The sequence below is a fragment of the Pleurodeles waltl genome, chromosome 4_2 (genome assembly GCF_031143425.1).
Source record: "Pleurodeles waltl isolate 20211129_DDA chromosome 4_2, aPleWal1.hap1.20221129, whole genome shotgun sequence".
Classification (NCBI taxonomy): Eukaryota; Metazoa; Chordata; class Amphibia; order Caudata; family Salamandridae; genus Pleurodeles; species Pleurodeles waltl.
In genome coordinates this window covers 944,867,711-944,887,482 of record NC_090443.1, presented here as the reverse complement: position 1 = coordinate 944,887,482, position 19,772 = coordinate 944,867,711, and the positions used below count along the sequence as shown (strand labels likewise).

Below are 19,772 nucleotides of genomic sequence, written 5' to 3'. Positions count from 1 at the left end.
TTCAATGTGCCACTAAAGTCATCCAGCTTTCATCAGGACCACCCATGTCCCAATTGCCAGATGTTATTTATTGTTGAGGCTCACGGATGTGCTTCACATGTATTCTAGCCATGCACACACTCACATAACACAAAAATGCCACATTTTTGGTACCAGTGTTAAGTATTTGGTAACTGGGAACTTCCCTGCATCTCAATTCTCAGAAGAGCCTCTTATTTATCCTCATTTTTAGTTATAGGCAGGTAGACCCTGGCGTCACACTTTCATCACATGAAAAGTCCAGTGCTGCACCCATTGCAGTCCTTCATGCTCCTTATATTCAGTAGTTATGGGACCATAATAGGTGCAACCTATGACGAAAGCTTGACGATAGGGTCTGCCTGCATGTAACTACCTCTGAGGCTAAATCAGAGCCTCTTTTGAAAAGCGAGATGCAGGGAAGTTTCCAGTTACCAAGTAGTGAACATTGGTATTTTTGTGTTATGTAACTGTGTGCATGGTGAGAATGTGGTTGAAAGTCAGTTACAAAACAGGAGTGCTTTCCCTTCAATATTGGATGTTAGGAATTCTACGATGCCCCTTCCCTTTTGATGGTCTATATATTCAATGAAGACCTAACTTAACTCTCTGCCATTGAGGGAACGCACATGGAAGAGGCCAGTAGTCTCCATTAGATGGATCTTGCAGTAGACTGGGAGGCAAAGGAGTTTGTAACAGATTTACAATTTAAAACTCATTGAGCCCATTTGGCCACACAATGAGGACCAGGAATCAATGTGGAAAGTTTAGTAGATGTATTACAAATTAGTAACTACTCCAATTTACATGCAGAGCAATATCAAATTATAAAGATACAGAATCAAAATCGGCAAGCTGAAACTCCAGAATAAATTCAGTCTCAATGGAATAAGGCAAACAGAAATTACAGTCACAACAATACAGGTACTAAGAAGTAATAACTGACTTTTCTTTAAAGGAATTTTGATTGCTCCTTCTAAACATAAACAGATTTAAGATCATCTAACTCAAGCTCTAACTAAAGATGGTAAAATTCAGGTTAAACGTTTTTTAAAGGTTTGGGAATGAAGCAAGGTAGGCATCAGAATCATAGACACTCCAGTAGAAGTCTTAAAAGTCTTAAAAAGAAGGGAATCAGTGTTATCATGAGGCTAAACACTGTAATGGCAAAAAGGTTGCGGAAAGGTCTGCACCTCCCCAAGTCCAAAGGGATCTGCTGTAACTCTAGCAGTGTGAACACTAACTTAAAGTGGAAAGTTCCAGGAGCACCCAGATCTCTAAACACATCTCCAGAAATCCAGTTATTTCTCTTTCTCATGGAGCACACTTGCAACATCGGTCGAATCTCTCATCCCACATAGTTTGAACGACCAGGTTAACCATGAGTATTTTCATTCCAGATATGCAAGGAATAGGACTTTTCCTCTGCTCATTAAATCGTTCAGTGGATGCTAAATTTCTCTTCTCAGGCCGCGCTATCTCTAATAGACAATACTCCTTTCTCTAGCTAACAAATTACAAATGCACACCTGCAAAAGACAAACATGCAGAGCATGGAAAATACATCCCATGTTAAGAGTAGGGCTTAGTTATGCTAACTGAATAAAGCATTGTCAGTGTGCACTTTTAATACACAATTAGGAGTGCAAGCATTATGTCAGAATGAATACACATCAAAATATAAGTGTAAATGAGAATGATAACTAAAATCTTCATGCTAAAGCTAAACATTAGAACACATGTGTATATGTAAAACTAATTTCTACAGTGAATATACCTTTAATAATACATTTAGATGCTTCACTTTACACATTAACCCCTACGCTGGTAGGCCTCCCCCGTCCCCACCCCCGTGGCTCTTTGGGGTAGTTAGCGCTTAGGCCGCCTTAACTTTTTGTCCACATAAGGTATCCACACCAAATCTGTGTCCTTTTTGCCAACATAGTGGGGATTTTAAGGGTACTCAGAGTTTGTGGATTTCTCTGGAGTGGACCGAGAAATTAGCCAAAACACAGTTACATTTTGGGTTTTATGAGAAAAATGGGAAAAAGGTGCAGCAGAAGAAAGCATCTGTTTTTCTCCCTGCAAATTGCATCAATGAAGGGTTTATGGTGCTAAAATCACCATCTTCCTAGCTTTCAGGAACTGGCAGACTTGAGTCAGAAAACCACATTTTTTAACACAATTTTGGCATTTTACTGGGGCATAGCCCAATTTTCCTATTTTTTGTACTATCAACCTCCTTCCAGTTAGTAGTAGAAATCGGTGCAAAGCCAGTGGTGGACCCTAGAACACTACACATTTCTGAAAACTAGACAAAATTCCTAATTGAGCGAGGGGTCATTTGTGTAGATCCTGAAGTACTGGGTTTTTCAGAACCCAGCGGTGCCAGGGAACACACCCTAAGACTTCGAGTCCTTCCTGTTTCAGACTACAGAAACACAGAGTCTTCGTGGTGAAGTCAAAGATCTTGTTTATTGGCTGCAGCCAGCAACAGGTATCCTAGAAGTACAACACAGTGTATATTCTCAGGAGACTGCTCCCTTTGCAAAACTAACCTTCTCTTTTATACAAAATATTATGCTTTAGGCAAACTTTCCTTATTTTACAGTTGACCATTCACATATTTTCACTACAAAGAAATAGCAGGTTTATGATGACAAGCCCATATTTCAGTTTGTCCAGCCCTCAATCAATTACCCGGAAAGGCTTAGTACTTTCATCAGATATCGACGGACCCCCAATATAAACGGGCACCTCCTCCTTGTAAAGCAAGTCATAAAGAAAGAAACAGAGACAGGTGTGTGTAAGATTAGGCATGGTTTGTGTGTGATGAAAGGTTTTATGATGTGTTGTGCCTTGATACTAATCTCATTCGGCCACTGGGAAAGAAACTGGCCGAACAGGTTTGGCTTCAGACATTGGAGTCAGCTTGCCCAGGTCACAGAGGAGTCAGCAAGGATGTACGTGTCCTTCAGACTCGTTTTCAGCATTAGTCATTGGCCTATGTGAGGGCAATCACAAAATGGCTGTCGTTTAAATGGAACACGAGGGTTCAAGACGGAAACTCTGATATTCAGGTGATTTCGTTACCCGAATATGAATACGATGCTTGTGCATACTATTGTAATCATTCTCGGTCTGCTGATACCAAAATCGTTGTGATACGACGATGTTTATAACACGGGTCCAGAATTTTCAGTACCACAGACCCTCCTTTTGCCCTTACATAGGCAATAACCTATACTCATGCTAATCTGAGTCCAGGTCTATATTCATACAGTCGTTGAGATGTTGCTGTAGCATCATCCTATTACTTAGCTCGTCCCTTGATACAGGTTTCCTTACACACGATGTAGCACAGAGGCCACATATTGCAGGAGCACACTGTACACACAGACAGGACAGGAAAAGAATGGCTAAGATCATCCCAATGACTATCAGAGTCTTCCATCCCCAGGCGGATATCAGCTCCCAGAACCACCCCATCAATGACCAATCTCCTTTATCCACGTCAATAGACTCGGAGATCTTATGTAGTTTGGAAATGGCCTGGTAGACTGTCGGAGCGTTATCTGGGATGAAAACACAGCAACTTGATTGGATCACTTTACATACCCCACCTCGGATGCAAAGTATGACATCTAATGCGACCCTGTTCTGAAGAGTCATAAGGCGATCCGACTGGAGCTCAGCAGTCAAATTACTAAGGGCACCAGCGGTTTCAACTACCGTGGATTCAACCACCCTTGTCAATTGCCTTATGTTCCTGCTGTTAACCATAGGGCCCCAAAACGGCAGAAAACCCTTTGCGAAATCTCCAAATTCTTGTCCTGTAGTGTCTTCTTTACTTATGACACCTCGAACTATCCTTGTCTTATGGTAATCTGCTGTGGCTGTGTAGGTGGGAGGTAACAGGAACGAAACAAAACATGTGCCTGAGAAGTCAGGAGGCAACCATGTATAGGCTCTATTATGGCAGATGAAATAGGTACCCTTAGCTGCTAAGAACGAAGGAGAAGTCTGAGACGCAAAAACATATGTTTCAGTGCAGATACTTTTCCCTAACTGAGCTCTGGGATTCTTGCCATTACCTTGCAGACATAGGTGACCCTGATGGGGTACAATCCAAATCGGGGAGGATCTCTTTGCTCGCTGGTTTCCACTCAGAGTAACTCCATATCCTGTTATGTTCCATCCAATATATGCTAGTGTCTCATCTCTCGGGATAGTCTCATAGGAAATATTTTCCCTAATCATATCTACTATACCCTTAGCTAGAGCACTATTCTTAGGATTATCTTTCACAGAACATAGGGGGTTGGCTTCATACGCGTATATGAACACCGTTCTATATGCCCACACAGAACCATTATGGCTGAAAGGTAGGACCAGATAAGGGATACCTTTATCAGTAGTATGGGGCATAAGACCACACACCCAACAGTTAGTTGTGTTCACTACTAATTGGTGTTGGTGTAGAAGCTGAATGAATGAATTGTTGGCAAACTCTAATCTTCTGGCAGACTCGTGTTCAGGCAGGGGGTGAAAAGAATGCGAGGAAACAGTAGAAGGAGGTATGGGCTGAGTAATGGGTGCAAATGTCACTTGAAAAGAGAATAAAACATATCCTATTAAAAACGTCATTACACTAAGCAACATGAAAATACATAATATCAAAAATCGTTTCTTTGTCATTATTATACCCATTCTGGCTTTAAAGTCCATCTGTCTGGCAGGTCTCTCATTCTTGAAAAACTCCATCCTCTCTAATTGCTGCTCGTGGTGGTAGGGTGTTCTATGCTAGGGAATGCTTCTGTCAGTCCAGGGCAACTCCCTTAGACCGACCAGAACTGTCGACCTAACGTCTTCAGCTGCACTCTAAAGACTTGGGCAACCACGACCCTACAGCTGAACCCCGGATGGCGGTTTGAAAAGAAAAAAAACAAAAATAAGAAAGTTTCTCAGATGAGAGAGCCGCACTTTAAAAAAAAATAGCAAAGGAACGGGAAAAAAATTATTTGTCCTTAGTTCTTGGTCTCAAATTATAACTGCTTTTTCCAGGTACTGTCTGGTTCTGGAACAAGAGTTCAGGCTCTGTAGTGTTCAATCGAATTGACGGTGGCACAGCTTCTTGCAAATTATTGTCACTTTCTCGTTCAGAAATTGTTCCTTTTACACGTGCATCGCTAAATGGCAAAAAACGAGGCACAGTCTCAGTCTCAGAGTCAGCGATCCCCTCCTGGACCCACCGGTCGTGCGGTAGAGGAAAAGGGATCCTCTTGCAGTGTACGCCGTGGATCCAGTTCTTTTTCCCTTCCACTCGAACAGCTGATCTTGTTGAGAGAAGGACGAGGTAGGGGCCGGTCCAACGGGGCTGGTCATTCTTTGTCCGCTGGAAGTTCTTGACCAGCGCCCATGATCCAGGATCGATAAGATGTCCTGGAGCTTCAGAGACCTGAGGCAGAGTATCGTGAACCTGTTGGTGTAGAACACGCAATTTAGCCGTCAATTCATACAAATAATCAAGCAGTACAGGGTATTCGATCTCACTGAATTTTGTTGGTCTTGGCACTCCCCATATGTTGGCCGGGCGGCCAAACACGATTTCATAGGGACTAAGTCCCACTCGCGAATGCACAGTCATTCTTGTTGATAGGAGTGCTAGAGGCAGAGCGTCAGGCCATTTAAGACCAGAGCTCGCTTGTATCTTTGCCAATTTCAGTTTTAGCAGGCCATTATAGCACTCTACTAGTCCAGCTGATTGGGGGTGATTTGCAGCGTGGAATTTTTGCTGGATACCTAGCCCTTCACATACTTTTTTCATCACTCGACCCACAAATTCACTCCCATTATCACTCCAGACCATTCTCGGCATTCCAAACCTAGGGAAGAATTCTTTGACAAGGGCTTTAGCTGTGGATAAGGCAGTGTTGTCTTTTAAGGGATATGCTTCTACCCATCTTGAAAAAGCACAAACAACAACGAGTACGTATTTCAGATTGTTGCACCTTTCCATGTGGATGAAATCTAGCTGCAAAACCTCAAACGGATACGTTGGAGGTGCAAAATGACCAGCTGGAGTTGGGGTTCCCCTACCAGGATTGTATTTCAGACACACCATGCAATTCTTGACCACATTCTCTGCACATTTAGGAATTCCAGCATTTTGCCATACTGGAGCCAACAACTTACAAATCCCTTTCACACTGATATGGGCCATTCCATGAGCCATTGTCACCACTGCAAGCACATACACATCGGGTAACAACCATCGCTGATGTTCTGACAAGTCAACCCAACAACCATTTTCATCCAATTTACCCGTACTTTCTTTCCACACACTCAACTCTTTCTCTGAAGCTTCAGCTTGAATAGACTTCACACCCTCTATCGTATCTTCACATATTCCAACGTCACCAACCCATCTTGCGGGACCTGCAACATACATTCGATTCATCACATCTTTTGCTGTTTCTTTTGCGATTTCGTCAGCAAATGCATTGCCACGACCGACATCATCAGTAACCTTCTTGTGTGCACTGCATTTCACAATCGCAACTTGTAATGGCAAGGTCAGTGACTCAAGAAGCTCATTCACCAACTGACCATGCTGAATTTTAGCTCCATGCGAAGTCAGGAAACCACGTTCTTTCCACAATCGTCCAAAACTATGGGCCACACCAAACGCATACTGGCTGTCGGTATATATGGTCACTTTCATTCCTTTCGATAACACACACGCTCTCGTAAGTGCAATCAGCTCTGCTGCTTGAGCTGAATTATGTGGTATACGTGCAGCTTCAACAATCGTATGCAAAGTTGTGACAGCATATGTGCAGTCGTAGCACCATTCGGAAGCTTGAAGCATGAACCATCCACCCATAAGGTACCATCACACTCTACAAGAGGAGTATCTTTAAGATCTACTCTCCCTTTCGTTTCTTCTTCTGTCCTAAGAAAACAATCATGTTGTTCAACATCATCTGTTTCTACTGAAATCGGCAATAACGTGGCTGGATTCAATGTATTGCACCTCTTTATGTGCACATGACTCGCTAACAGTGTCAACTCGTAACCTGACAATCGAGCACTAGTTAAATGCTGTGTCTTGGTCCTGTTTAACAACGTGTCCACTGCATGTGGAACCATCACAATCAACGTATTATTCATCACTAACCCAGCAGACTGTCGAATAGAAACAGCTGCTGCCACTGTGGCTCTCAAGCAACTCGGCAATGCTTTAGCTACCGGATCCAAAGTCGACGAAAAATATGCACATGGGCGCTGCTTGTCTCCAAAAGACTGTGTCAGCACCGACAATGCACAACCCTCTCTCTCATGGACATACAGTGTAAAGGGCTTACTGTAGTCGGGGGTACCCAACACAGGAGCCGAACACAATGCATTACGCAATTCGGAAAAACTTTTCTGACAATCTTCAGACCATGGAACGGGGTTTGGTGTATCTTTATAGGTCAATGCTACCAAAGGTTTGGCCAGCAAAGAAAAATTCGGTATCCATTGTCTGCAGTATGATGTAATGCCCAAGAAAGCACGTACTTCTCTCTGTGTCTTTGGCACACTCAATTTTGCAATTGCCTGAATTCTTTCTGAGGTCAGTTTCCTTCCCTCCTTCGATAAGAGATGACCTAAGTAGGTCACTTCTTGTCGACAATATTGCAGTTTTGAAAGGGACACTTTGTGATGTAAATCAGACAAATGACGCAACAACAACAAGGTGGCTTCTTTACAAATCTCTTCAGTATCTGCAGCGACTAGCAAATCATCAATGTACTGAATAAGGGTTGCGCCGTCAGGTAAAACAATTGCATCAAGCTGTGTTTTTAAAGACTGACTATATATTGATGGACTTTCACAGTAGCCTTGTGGAGCGCGTTTAAAGTGGAAACTTCGGCCTCCTAAACTGAATCCAAAAATATCCCTGCTCTCCTCGGCAATCGGGATGCTGAAGAAAGCATTCTTTAAGTCAATCACCGAAAACCAGGTGGCGGAAGCTTGAATCATAGTCAATATGGCAGTGATATCAGGAACAACTGGAAACTGTGGCACAACTATTTTATTTACCTCTCTAAGATCAATCACAAGCCTGTAAACAGGTGGCTTAGAGGGGTCAGTACGTTTCAAAACAGGCAGAACAGGACTATTACAAACGTTGCCTCTTGTGTCTTCAATTACATCTTTTTCAATTAAATCATAAATGATCGCTAGCAACGCCTTTTCACCTTCACTAGAGATCTTGTATTGTTGAATGCGTAGTAATTTAACATTGGCTTTCAATGTCACAACATAAGGCGTAATTTCCAACAGACCCACGTCATTAGGACCAGTAGCCCAAATGGTATCAGGAAGAAACGACAATTCGGTCGGAAGTTTATCCTTCGACAAATAAATTGGAGAGACCATTTTCCTACCCAGTGTAAGTTGTACTCCCGAAGGAGAACAATATAATGTTGCATACAATCTTTTCAACAAATCCAATCCTAACAAGTTTTCACCACAACCTGTCGTCAGAATAAGGGGTGCTTCCAATTCACAAGGTCCAACAGAAAGGGACATAGGACTAGAAATCGGGTTCCTAACCGGGGCGCCAGAAAAACCTACTGAAACATTCATCTCGCCAGACAAAGGTGCGCCAGGGAGTTTTGAGTGGATAATAGAACTCTTTGTAGCACCAGTATCCAACAGAAAAGGCTCCTACACACCTGAGGTAATCACCTTAACATAAGGTCCATTCTGATCCACTGGAACTAAAAAAACTCCCTCTCTTCGTCTATGGCTGTCCTAGCAATTATTACCTTCCAGATTCTCATCTTCTCCATAGTAGTCGTCAGCATAGTACTGAGCCGTCCTACCAGACGCGTTATGTTGCTGGTCAAAACTATTCATTGAGTTTTGAGACGGAAAGGAACGCGTGTTCTGGGGGAAACTTCCACGTCCTCTAACTCTAGGAGCTTGTTGAACACCTCGACCTCTTGCACCAGAAGCACCATTCGTACGCTGTAACAAAATAGGACAACTATACTTGAAATGACCCTCTTCTTTACAATATGAACACTGATTGGGACCTATAGGAACACGTGGTTGAGAAAACTCGAACCTTTGCGAGTTTCTCTGGAACTGTTGAGGTTACTGATAGTTACTCTGACCACCACGTGGCGGATACGCCTGTTGTAAAAGAACCTTCGTCTTTAATTCTTTAGTTTTCTTGTCTGCTCTATCCTTCTCATCTTTATCCCTATTTTCGTAGTACTGTGCAGTAGCCAATATTTGTGCTGAAGAGGAAACGGCCCAAGAACTCTCTGAATCCTTCAATTTCTTACACAGCTCTGCAAGCAAATTGTGCACAAACTTGTCGACGAACAACCGTTGACCACCTTCTGTACTCATATCTTGACCACTGTGGTCGATAAACGTTTCCTCAAACCTGGTGAAGAAATCAGACACTGTTTCATCTTTCTTCTGCTTACACGCAGACAATTTATCCCAATTCACACGCATCGCAGGCATTAAAGTCTTCATGTAAGTAATGATCCTAGCAGGCAGTTCTGCTACCATAGGCTCAGGCTTGGCACCACCAACTTGTCTATCATTTGCAGCACTAATATTAGCCCATGAGTCACCTAACTCTTGTGCATGATCTGTATGATGAATCAATCCCCACAAAGGCTGTGGAACAACATTCCCAAATAACATATCTATGTCGGCTAAATTCATAATGCATGAGTCTGCAGTCTGTGATAATTCCTTATAATACCCTGCAGGGTTTTTACAGGGATCAGGCAAAGTCTGCGTAAGGGCTAAAACTTCAGCTCGCTTCCACGGAACATGTACCCAAACACGCTGAAAATGAGCTGGTACAGCATCAATGTGATTAGCATCATCAGCCTCAACAGCGTCCTTCCATACCGGAGGGACTTCTCTCATTGGGTACTGTCGCACCTTTTTTTTAACAGAGGAGTCATGTTGGAACAATGACTGAGAAGGATCCTTATTCCTAAAGGACAACAACGTTGCAACTGCTGTCTCAACATCGGGACCCACAATCGTGCCCTTTACAAACTCAAACCGTACATGGCACAAATCAGGCGGATTTGTTTCCAAATCATTGTCTTCCAATTCCTCACAAAGGAAAGCACACATTTTCTCAAAAACTTATCTTTGTTTTGGTGCTTCCCATTGGCGGAAGACATCCATAACAGACTCTACATCGTATCTTAAAGGGTAAACAACCCATTTACGCGCCATACGGTCAAACATTTCTCTCTCTTGAGAATTAGGCAGTTGACTACGCGACTGCTTACGCTCCGAATCTGGGGTCACACCAGACGACCCAAAGAGAGGAAATATAAGGCTGGCAACAGTATCTGTCACTCTCTGTCGGACAGAAGGAGAAGTTGATGAAAGAACAGGAGGAAAAAAACAGGGAGACAAGGCAGACGCAGAAGCAGACGCAGAGGCAGTATCAGGAAGAACACCAGAAGAGGCAGTCGATGTAATACATAAAGTTGTAGGAGGTACAGATGGAGCAGGTAGCGAAGTCGGCTGCCCTTGAAGGGGCTGCGCCATGGTAGTAGGAGCCAACTGAAAAGGAGCTGGTGGCTGTGGAAGAACCTGAGGCACAATAACTGGAGGTTGCACAGCTAAAGGTTGCGGAGGTGCTGTAGCATTCTGCGCATAAGGGGGTGGCAAACTCAACAAGTGTGACATTAAAGGATCTTTCTCAAGTTCTTTTGCTGCATCTTGCTGAAGAAGCGGAAGAACTGGATAACATTTATCGGTCACCAATTTACGTTGCCTGTGCAACTGCTCATTCATCTGTTCTTCTTCATCATCTTTAAACTGCATAGCAGCTTGCATTATCGAGATACCCTCTTCCCTCTTATTTCTCTTTGCTAATTTAATTTCCTTCTGTTTGGCTTCCTTACGCCATAGGCGGAAAGAGTCAAACATCGCCGGCCGGGCTTTCTTCTTAAAAAGTTTAACCTCCAGATTATTCAGAATCTCTGTGTCAAAACTACCATATTGGGGCCATTTTAAAACACCATCTTTCCTGGTGTATCGGATCCATACTTCATTATTTGTGAGGGGGCCTATGCCATGTTTCACATATAGTTCATAGGTTGGAGTTCCAATCGGAGGAACCGGACACAAGTCCTCCAATCGGGAATCCCTATTATAACCAAGACAAAACAAATTTCCATATCCGCTAAAACCAGGCATCTTCGCTCTCTAGTCTAGCTTCAAACTTCAAAGGATTATCGAATACGATAGTCTCGTGAATACACGAATCCCTCGGCTTTGTTACTTGCAAGTTCCAAATCAAATATCCCAAGGGGATACCAAACTAAGAACCAAACTAAGGACTGGGAGACGCTCCACTTATACTTAACTGAGGTATCGATGACGTCACCAGAAGACTCGTTTATCGTTTCGCTCTACCAAATCATCAAGGGTCCAAAACAGGGCGATAGTCAGGGCAGCAGTCCTTCGTAGCCGTCGGAAAGCGGGGAACCTCGCAGCAAAGACTTTCGGACCACGTCGACATACAGGGGTCGATGAAGTGGCGGCCTTCCTCCAGAATTTTCACACGAAGCTCCTCACGAACCTCTGGCTTGGACCGGTACCGCTGAAATCGCCCCACGTTTGGCGCCAACTGAAGTACTGGGTTTTTCAGAACCCAGCGGTGCCAGGGAACACACCCTAAGACTTCGAGTCCTTCCTGTTTCAGACTACAGAAACACAGAGTCTTCTTGGTGAAGTCAAAGATCCTGTTTATTGGCTGCAGCCAGCAACAGGTATCCTAGAAGTACAACACGGTGTATATTCTCAGGAGACTGCTCCCTTTGCAAAACTAACCTTCTCTTTTATACAAAATATTATGCTTTAGGCAAACATTCCTTATTTTACAGTTGACCATTCACATATTTTCACTACAAAGAAATAGCAGGTTTATGATGACAAGCCCATATTTCAGTTTGTCCAGCCCTCAATCAATTACCCGGAAAGGCTTAGTACTTTCATCAGATATCGACGGACCCCCAATATAAACGGGCACCTCCTCCTTGTAAAGCAAGTCATAAAGAAAGAAACAGAGACAGGTGTGGGTAAGATTAGGCATGGTTTGTGTGTGATGAAAGGTTTTATGATGTGTTGTGCCTGGATACTAATCTCATTCGGCCACTGGGAAAGAAACTGGCCGAACAGGTTTGGCTTCAGGCAGTGGAGTCAGCTTGCCCAGGTCACAGAGGAGTCAGCAAGGATGTACATGTCCTTCAGACTCGTTTTCAGCATTAGTCATTGGCCTATGTGAGGGCAATCACAAAATGGCTGTCGTTTAAATGGAACACGAGGGTTCAAGACGGAAACTCTGATATTCGGGTGATTTTGTTACCCGAATATGAATACGATGCTTGTGCATACTATTGTAATCATTCTCGGTCTGCTGATACCAAAATCATTGTGATACGACGATGTTTATAACACGGGTCCAGAATTTTCAGTACCACAATCCTTCAAGGTTTTCCTATAGAAAGTAACATTTGAAAGAAAAAATATTGGAATTGAGTTGAAAAAACAGCCATTTGTTTTTTACGTTTTCATCTGTAACCTATTCTAACAATGGCAGATTTTCGAAAGCAATATACTGTTACAACGACTTGACCGTTCTGGTTGCGGAGATATATAAGACTTATGGTTCACCAACAACCCGAGGTACCCAGACCCTATAACTGAACTTTACCTTGCAATGGTTTATCATTGTGTACCTGGTGTGCAGCAATTCCTTTGGTAGAATTTAAAGAGTGAAAAATTGGTATCAAGTCAAAGACCGCCAGGGCCGCGGATGACGGAAGCACCGCCAACAGGCTGGCGGTGCTTTCCTGCCCATTCTGACCGTGGCGGTAAAGCAGCGGTCAGAAAACCGAGTCCGGCGGTTTCCCGCCGGATTTCCCCTGGCTGGGCGAATCCGCCATGGCGGCGCTGGAAGCAGCGCCGCCATGGGGATTCTGACCCCCTTACCGCCAGCCTGTTTCTGGTGGTTTACACCGCCAGGATGAGGCTGGCGGTAACGGGTGTCTAGGGGCCCCTGGGGGCCCTCCACTGCCCATGCCACTGGCATGGGCAGTGCAGGGGGCCCCTAACAGGGCCCCAGCCTGCTTTTCACTGTCTGCCTAGCAGACAATGAAAAGCGCGACGGGTGCAACTGCACCCGTCGCACACCTGCAACACCGCTGGCTCCATTCGGAGCCGGCTTCAGTGTTGCTGGCCCCCTTCCCGCTGGGCCGGCGCCGGCCCAGCGAGAAGGTCGGAATGGCACCAGCGGTCTTTTGACTGCGGTGCGGCCAAATGGCGGTTCCCGCCAGGCGGGCGGCAACCGCCGCCCGCCGGGGTCAGAATGACCCCCATAGTTTGGAAGCAGTGGTTACTTGCACAGCTCTGAATTTTGGGTACCCATACTAGCATGTGAGTTAGAGGGCATTTCTCAAAATGACTTATTGTTTACAAACTGTCTTGGATTTGGAAGGCACAAATGCAGAGAGAGGCCATAGGCAATAACACTTGTTCTACTATACTGTAATCCTCTAAGGATCTTGACAAAAATGGTACCTCACTTGTGTGGGAAGGCTTAGTGTCCGTGACAGGAAACAGCTCAAAATTCAACATGGACATATCACATTTTTCCACTGAAAACTGACTATTTGTAATGTCCAAAAATTGGGGCCCTGGCTCAGCCGATGCCTAGGGAAACCTAGCAAACCTGTACATTTTTTAAAACTAGACACTTCGGGGAAATCCAAGATGGGGTGACTTGTCTGGCTTTCATTAGGTTCTGTTATCCAGAATCTCTTGAAAAGCTCAAAACATGTCTAAAAACACATTTTCCTCACATTTCTGTAATGGAAAGCTCTGGAATCTGAGGGGAACCACAAACTTCCTTCCAGCCAACATTTTCCAAAGTCTCCCGATAAAAATGGTACCTCACTTGTGTGGGTAGGCCTAGTGCTTGAGACAGGAAACAGCCCAAAACGCAACTTGGGTACATCACATTTTTCCACTGAAAACTGACCCTTTTATTGCAATGTGCCTAGCTGTGGATTTTGGGCCCTCGATCAGCCAGCTCTGAGAGAAACCTAGCAAACCTGTACATTTTTGAAAACTAGACACCCAGGGAAATCTAGGATTGGGTGACTTGTGTGGCTAACACCAGGTTCTGTTACCCAGAATCCCTTGCAAACCTCAAAATATATCTAAAAACACATTTTCCTCACTTTTCTGTCATGAATATTTCTGGCATCTGAGGTGAGCCACAACCCTCCTTCCCCCCACAATTTTCCTAAATCTCCCAATAAAAGTGGTATCTCACTTGTGTGGGTAGGACTACTGCCTGCGGAAGGAAACGGCCCAAAACGCAACCTGGGCACAATGTGCTAGCTGTGGTACTTTGGCCCCTAGCTCGGCAGGCACCTAGGGAAACCTAGCAAGCCTGAACATAAAAAAAAAAACTAAATACCAAGGGTAATCCAGGATTGGGTGGCTTGTGAGGCTCTCACCAGGTTCTGTTACCCTGAATCCCTTGCAAACCTCAAAATGTGGCTAAAAACACATTTTCCTCACATTTCTGTGATGGAGTGTTCTGGAATCTGAGGGCAACCTCAAACTTCCTTTCACCCAGCATTCCCCCAAGTCTTTCAATAAAAATGTTACCTCACTTGTGTGGGTAGGCCTAGTGCCTACGACAGGAAACGATCCAAAACACAACGTGGGCACATCACATTTGTCCACTGAAAACTGACCCTTTTTTGCAATGTGTCTAGCTGTGGTACTTTGGGCCTTAGCTCAGCACCTAGGTATACCTAGCAAACCTGTACAATTTTCAAAACTAGACACCCAGGGAAATCCAGAATGGGGTGACTTGTGTGGCTCTCACCATGTTCTGTTACCCAGAATCCCTTGCAAATCTCAAAACGTGTCTAAAAACATATTTCCTCACATTTCTGTGGTGGAAAGTTCTGGAATCTGAGGGGAGCCACAAGTTTCCTTCCACCCAGCATTTCCCCAAGTCTCTCAATAAAAATTATACCTTACTTGGGTGTGTAGGCCTAGTGCCCACGACGGGCAACGACCCAAAACATATTGTGGAGACATCAACATTATTTATCACAAAACAACCTAGTTTTGAAAGAGGGGAACCTGTGTTTTTGGTCGCAGGCTCGGTGGCTATCCAGGGAAACCACCAAACCCAGATATTTCTGAAAACTAGACACTAGGGGGAGTCCAAGGAGTTGTGCCTTGCATAGATCCTTCAATGTTTTCTTACCTAGAATCCCCTGCAAACCTCAAATTTAGCTATAAAATCAAATTTTTCCTCACATTTCTGTGTGGGATCACCACGCTGGCACAAATTTCCTACTACCCAGCATTCCCCTCAGTCTCCTGATAAAAATGGTACCTCACTTGTGTTGGTGGGCCAAGTGTCTGCGACAGGGAAGGGACAAAAACATGTAGAGATAGAAGGGGCACCAAAGTGCGTTCATAAGCTCACTTTACTTTTGTACATTTTTGGTTGACTCTGCTTTAGGCACCCACACAAGTGAGGCATCATTTTTATCGGGAGACTGAGGGGAACACTGGGTTGTAGGAAATTGGCTTTCTTCATAATAGGAACACCCCAGAGGATTCATTGGTTGGGTTTTATTCCTGGATGAGTTACACAAGGACATGACTCTATTGATTGCATTATATGACTTCTATTAGACACAAATATGAGCCATATGGAACATATATGGGAACAATATTTACCAGATCTTGAAAAGGATCCTTGAGAAAGCGCCAAGCTGTTGAGCCAATTAGGGGTGAAACATGTCAACTGCCATTGAATTTGTAACTTGTGGAACAACTCACAATGCTGAATTAATGGAAATACTCCCTGGCAATAAAAAGAAAAATTGAAAGAATGAAGAAAGGAACTCATCTCGCCTCACTTTAACTGGTGTATTGCTCAACAGGGAGAGAGTGCTGGACCTTGGAGTTTATCACTATAACCTTTTACATTCCTATTATTAAGGCACACAGAGTATATGATGTCAGTTACTTTTTTGTATTACCTCTGTAACACGTAGGGATGCAGCCAAATTTATGCTGCTCCACCATTGATGCTGCTGCTCCATGGTCTGAGCCTTTCAACTCCGGTACTTATTGACAATGACAAACAAATATTAATGCTGTATTTCATGGAAAGCAAAATATCTAGGACAGGTGGGATTTATTAACTGCTGCCTGCAGGTAATTTGGGTCCATTCTGCCATCCCATACCTCAAGGATAATGCAGTGCCAATTTTAAACACAGAACCTTAAATTCCAGCAACTGTCCTCATGAGTGTGCTGAAGGTTCAGAATAGTTGGGTCCTATCGAGTGTACTATCCACAAAAACATCCAGAGCCACAAAAACAGGCATCATTGAAAAATGGTGCTAGGAATTTTAGGAAGCTGATTGTTTGCCCTTTGCCCTAAACCTGCAAATCCCCAGGCCTTTGCACTAAATCCCCAGATCCCCTGGGAAAATGTGCTAAGATAAGGAATGTTGTGCTAAAAGTCAGAAAGCTCGATTAAAAGTCAGGAACCGTCTCTACTCACCTTGTAAAGCCGCCTCTTTTGTTTACTTTGGAATAGATTACCATAATAGATGTATCAAGGATCGGGTTATAAACCAGTCAGTGTGTTTTGTACAGTGCTGTTGTCTCAACATTTTTGTGCTGTTTCCCATGTACTAATCCAGCTCAATGCAAAAAAAATCAAAAAAAGTTTGCAGAACCCATTCTTTATTAATTTTAATGAGGACAAATTTCCTCTGCTACTCTTTCTGAAGAGCTGTGAATGCTTGTAGGGATGAAGTCCTGTGAAGTACAGCTGATCACTATTCCAGCAGTGGCATTCACAAAGGTCTGTCATTGCAGTACATAAGCATTAATGGGATAGGGATTGCAATGAACAAAAGAATGTGACAGCAGACGCAGCATGCATCTGTCCCACCAGTCTGTGGCTGCTCCCCACTGCCTGCAGCTTACATTCACATAGTGCAATATGCCCCTTAAGGCCAGCTTTCACTTTGCTAATGGATGCCACCCCCTTTCAGATGTGGTTAGTCTATCAATGATTTCCCCCTACAAAAGCAGTCCAAATCTATTTATACATAGCCCTGAAAGTTGCAGCCTCCTGTCTCAAGAACTTGTTATGTATATATTACTAGTCACGGAGCCAAGTGCAATTTAAGGGCATATTCACAAACTGTATTTCATAGTACATTTAGTAGTGCTACACTAGTACTGATAAAGTCTATAAAATACTTGTTAGACCTGTGAGCCTTAGGATAGGCTTACCCCCAACCTTTTGACGTCCTCCTCCACTTTTTCTCAACTCGTTTTTGCTGGTATTAGGACTCTGTGCATGTTACCACTGCAAACCAGTGCTAAAGTGCTTGTGCTCTCACCACTAAACATGATTATTTTGGCTTATCCCCTAATGCATATCTAATTTACTTATAAGTCTCTAGTATAGTGCACTACGTGTGAATAAAAATGCTACTAGTGGGCCTGCAGCACTGATTGTGCCACCCACTTAAGTAGTCCTTTGAACATGGCTCAGGCCTGTCATTGTAGAGCCTGTGTGTGCAGTTTTAAACCACCATTTCAACCTCGCAAAATAAGCCCTTTGCTACGCCCAAACTTTCTTTTCTAATACACATACGTCACCTCAGTGGTAGGCCCTGGACAGCCAAGAGGCCATGGGGCAATTAAAAAAAAGTAGGACATTGACATGTCCTGATAGTGAACAACTCTTAAATTTGTTTTTGAGTACTGCAAGGCCTATCCCTCCCATAGAATAACATTGGGGTTGCCTTATTACACTTTATAAGCATAATTTCCAGTTTGAAAGAGATAACCCCTTCACGTTTGGTGTCTCTGGAATCACAATTTAAAAACCTAACTTATGGTGAAGTTGGATTTTAAATCACAATTCTGAAAATGCCACTTTTCGAAAATTTACTTTTTCTCACCTTAGCCATATGGTGCCTGCAGCCTGTCTCTGGTAACAAGATTAGGTGTAGTTGTCAGTGGTGCTTTGTGTATTCCTCCTAGACAGCTACACACAATGGAAGCTTAGGTGTGACTTGATTGGCCATCTCAGGCAGGAGGGGAGGGAGGAGCTGGACACAACTCCCATTACACCTAAATAGGCTGTGTCCTGTCCGCATACAAAAGGCCTAACAACCCTGTATTTTTACTCCAGCCAGCTTGGAGCCACAGCAGGGAAGGCAGGGAACACCTTGCACTTCAAAGCCACTGTCTAGAAGTTTCTCCCACTTTCCACAACCAGGGCACCTGGGTATAAATACTGGACCCAGACACCGCCACTTCAGTGCACTTCTGGCCCATTAGATCCTCTCCCGGGAAGAAGAACTGTGGTGTTGCTAAAGGACTGCCCCTCTGTTGGAATGCACGCTGCTTGACACCTGCTTTGCTGTGCTGACCACCTGCCCTCCTGCCTTGGTGAGAAGGACTGAAGCTGCATCTCTTAAAACCAGAACCCAGAGGGACTCCAAAGGTTAGTTGATTGACTTCCTGATCTGAAGCCTCAAGAACAGAACAGGTTTCCGACAACCTTGCACCTGCACCTGGACTCTGCTAGCTGTTAGACTACCCTGCCAAGTGGTGCCACCCCAGTCCTGGACCCTTGGAAGTGGGCCTAAGGTGTTTATCAGTGGAACCGATACATTGCCTTTGGTGAGAAATGCATCCCCGAGTAGAACCAATGCTTTTCCTCTACGGATCAGCACATTCTCGAGCAGAACAATCACAATGCCACTGCTGCATGGATTGGGCCCAACACAAAGACCTGCATCACCTCTGCAGTCCTCAGAACCAACACATCACTCAAACAAAGTATCTCATACACAGCCCAGTTCCTGGCATCCCTGGTTTGACAGCAGCCTCAATGACCGATTCCGCATCTCAGCCTTGCAGCTTTTTGGAACAGACACAACACCTGCTGCATGCCATATGCCTGACATCAGACAATGCATCACAAACTCTGTCGACAGGATACTTGATGACGACACAACAGGACAATGCACCGCAGCCTCACAGCATCTTGGAACTGATGCATCGGTTCGGCTGCACAGCCCTTCGTCAACATTGCTCCATGCAACGCTCTGCATCCAGGATTTAAGGTACACATTTGAACATCCCTCTCCATCTCTCCCATCTTTTCTGTGAACGATCCTCACACATATAAGCTTACTACTTAGTAGCAAATGTTGGAGGCACAATGGGAAAAAGTGCTTACTTACTATTAAATTGGAGGGGTTTAGGAAGCAGTAAGGAGGGATAAGGGAGAGACATGCACCCACCTACAAAAGAGTAAGCCACTGCTGTTCACAAACTACACTTCGAATTTTACTACAGCCAGAAAGACACCTAAAACAATGGTAAAACACTCCACCTCAGAGATGGAGTAAGTCCAAAATCACACAGGGCCAACCAATGGCGCTGCAATATCTTCCCATTGAAAATAAGGGTGATAGTGAATTAGAATAAAACATCACAGAAAATAATGTTAAATTAAATTATTTTAAATAGTTACATAAATAAATAAAATGTAATGTTAACAACATCTACAATTAGAACATACTTATTAGTTAATTATAAAATATTTTAACAACAGTTTGGGGATT

General features: G+C 43.9%; 1 pseudogene; it reads left to right on the top strand.

Moving 5' to 3' along the window:
• The window catches only part of LOC138293961 (vitamin D3 hydroxylase-associated protein-like), a 62,532-nt pseudogene that overhangs the window by 8,107 nt on the left and 34,653 nt on the right, over window positions 1-19,772 (top strand).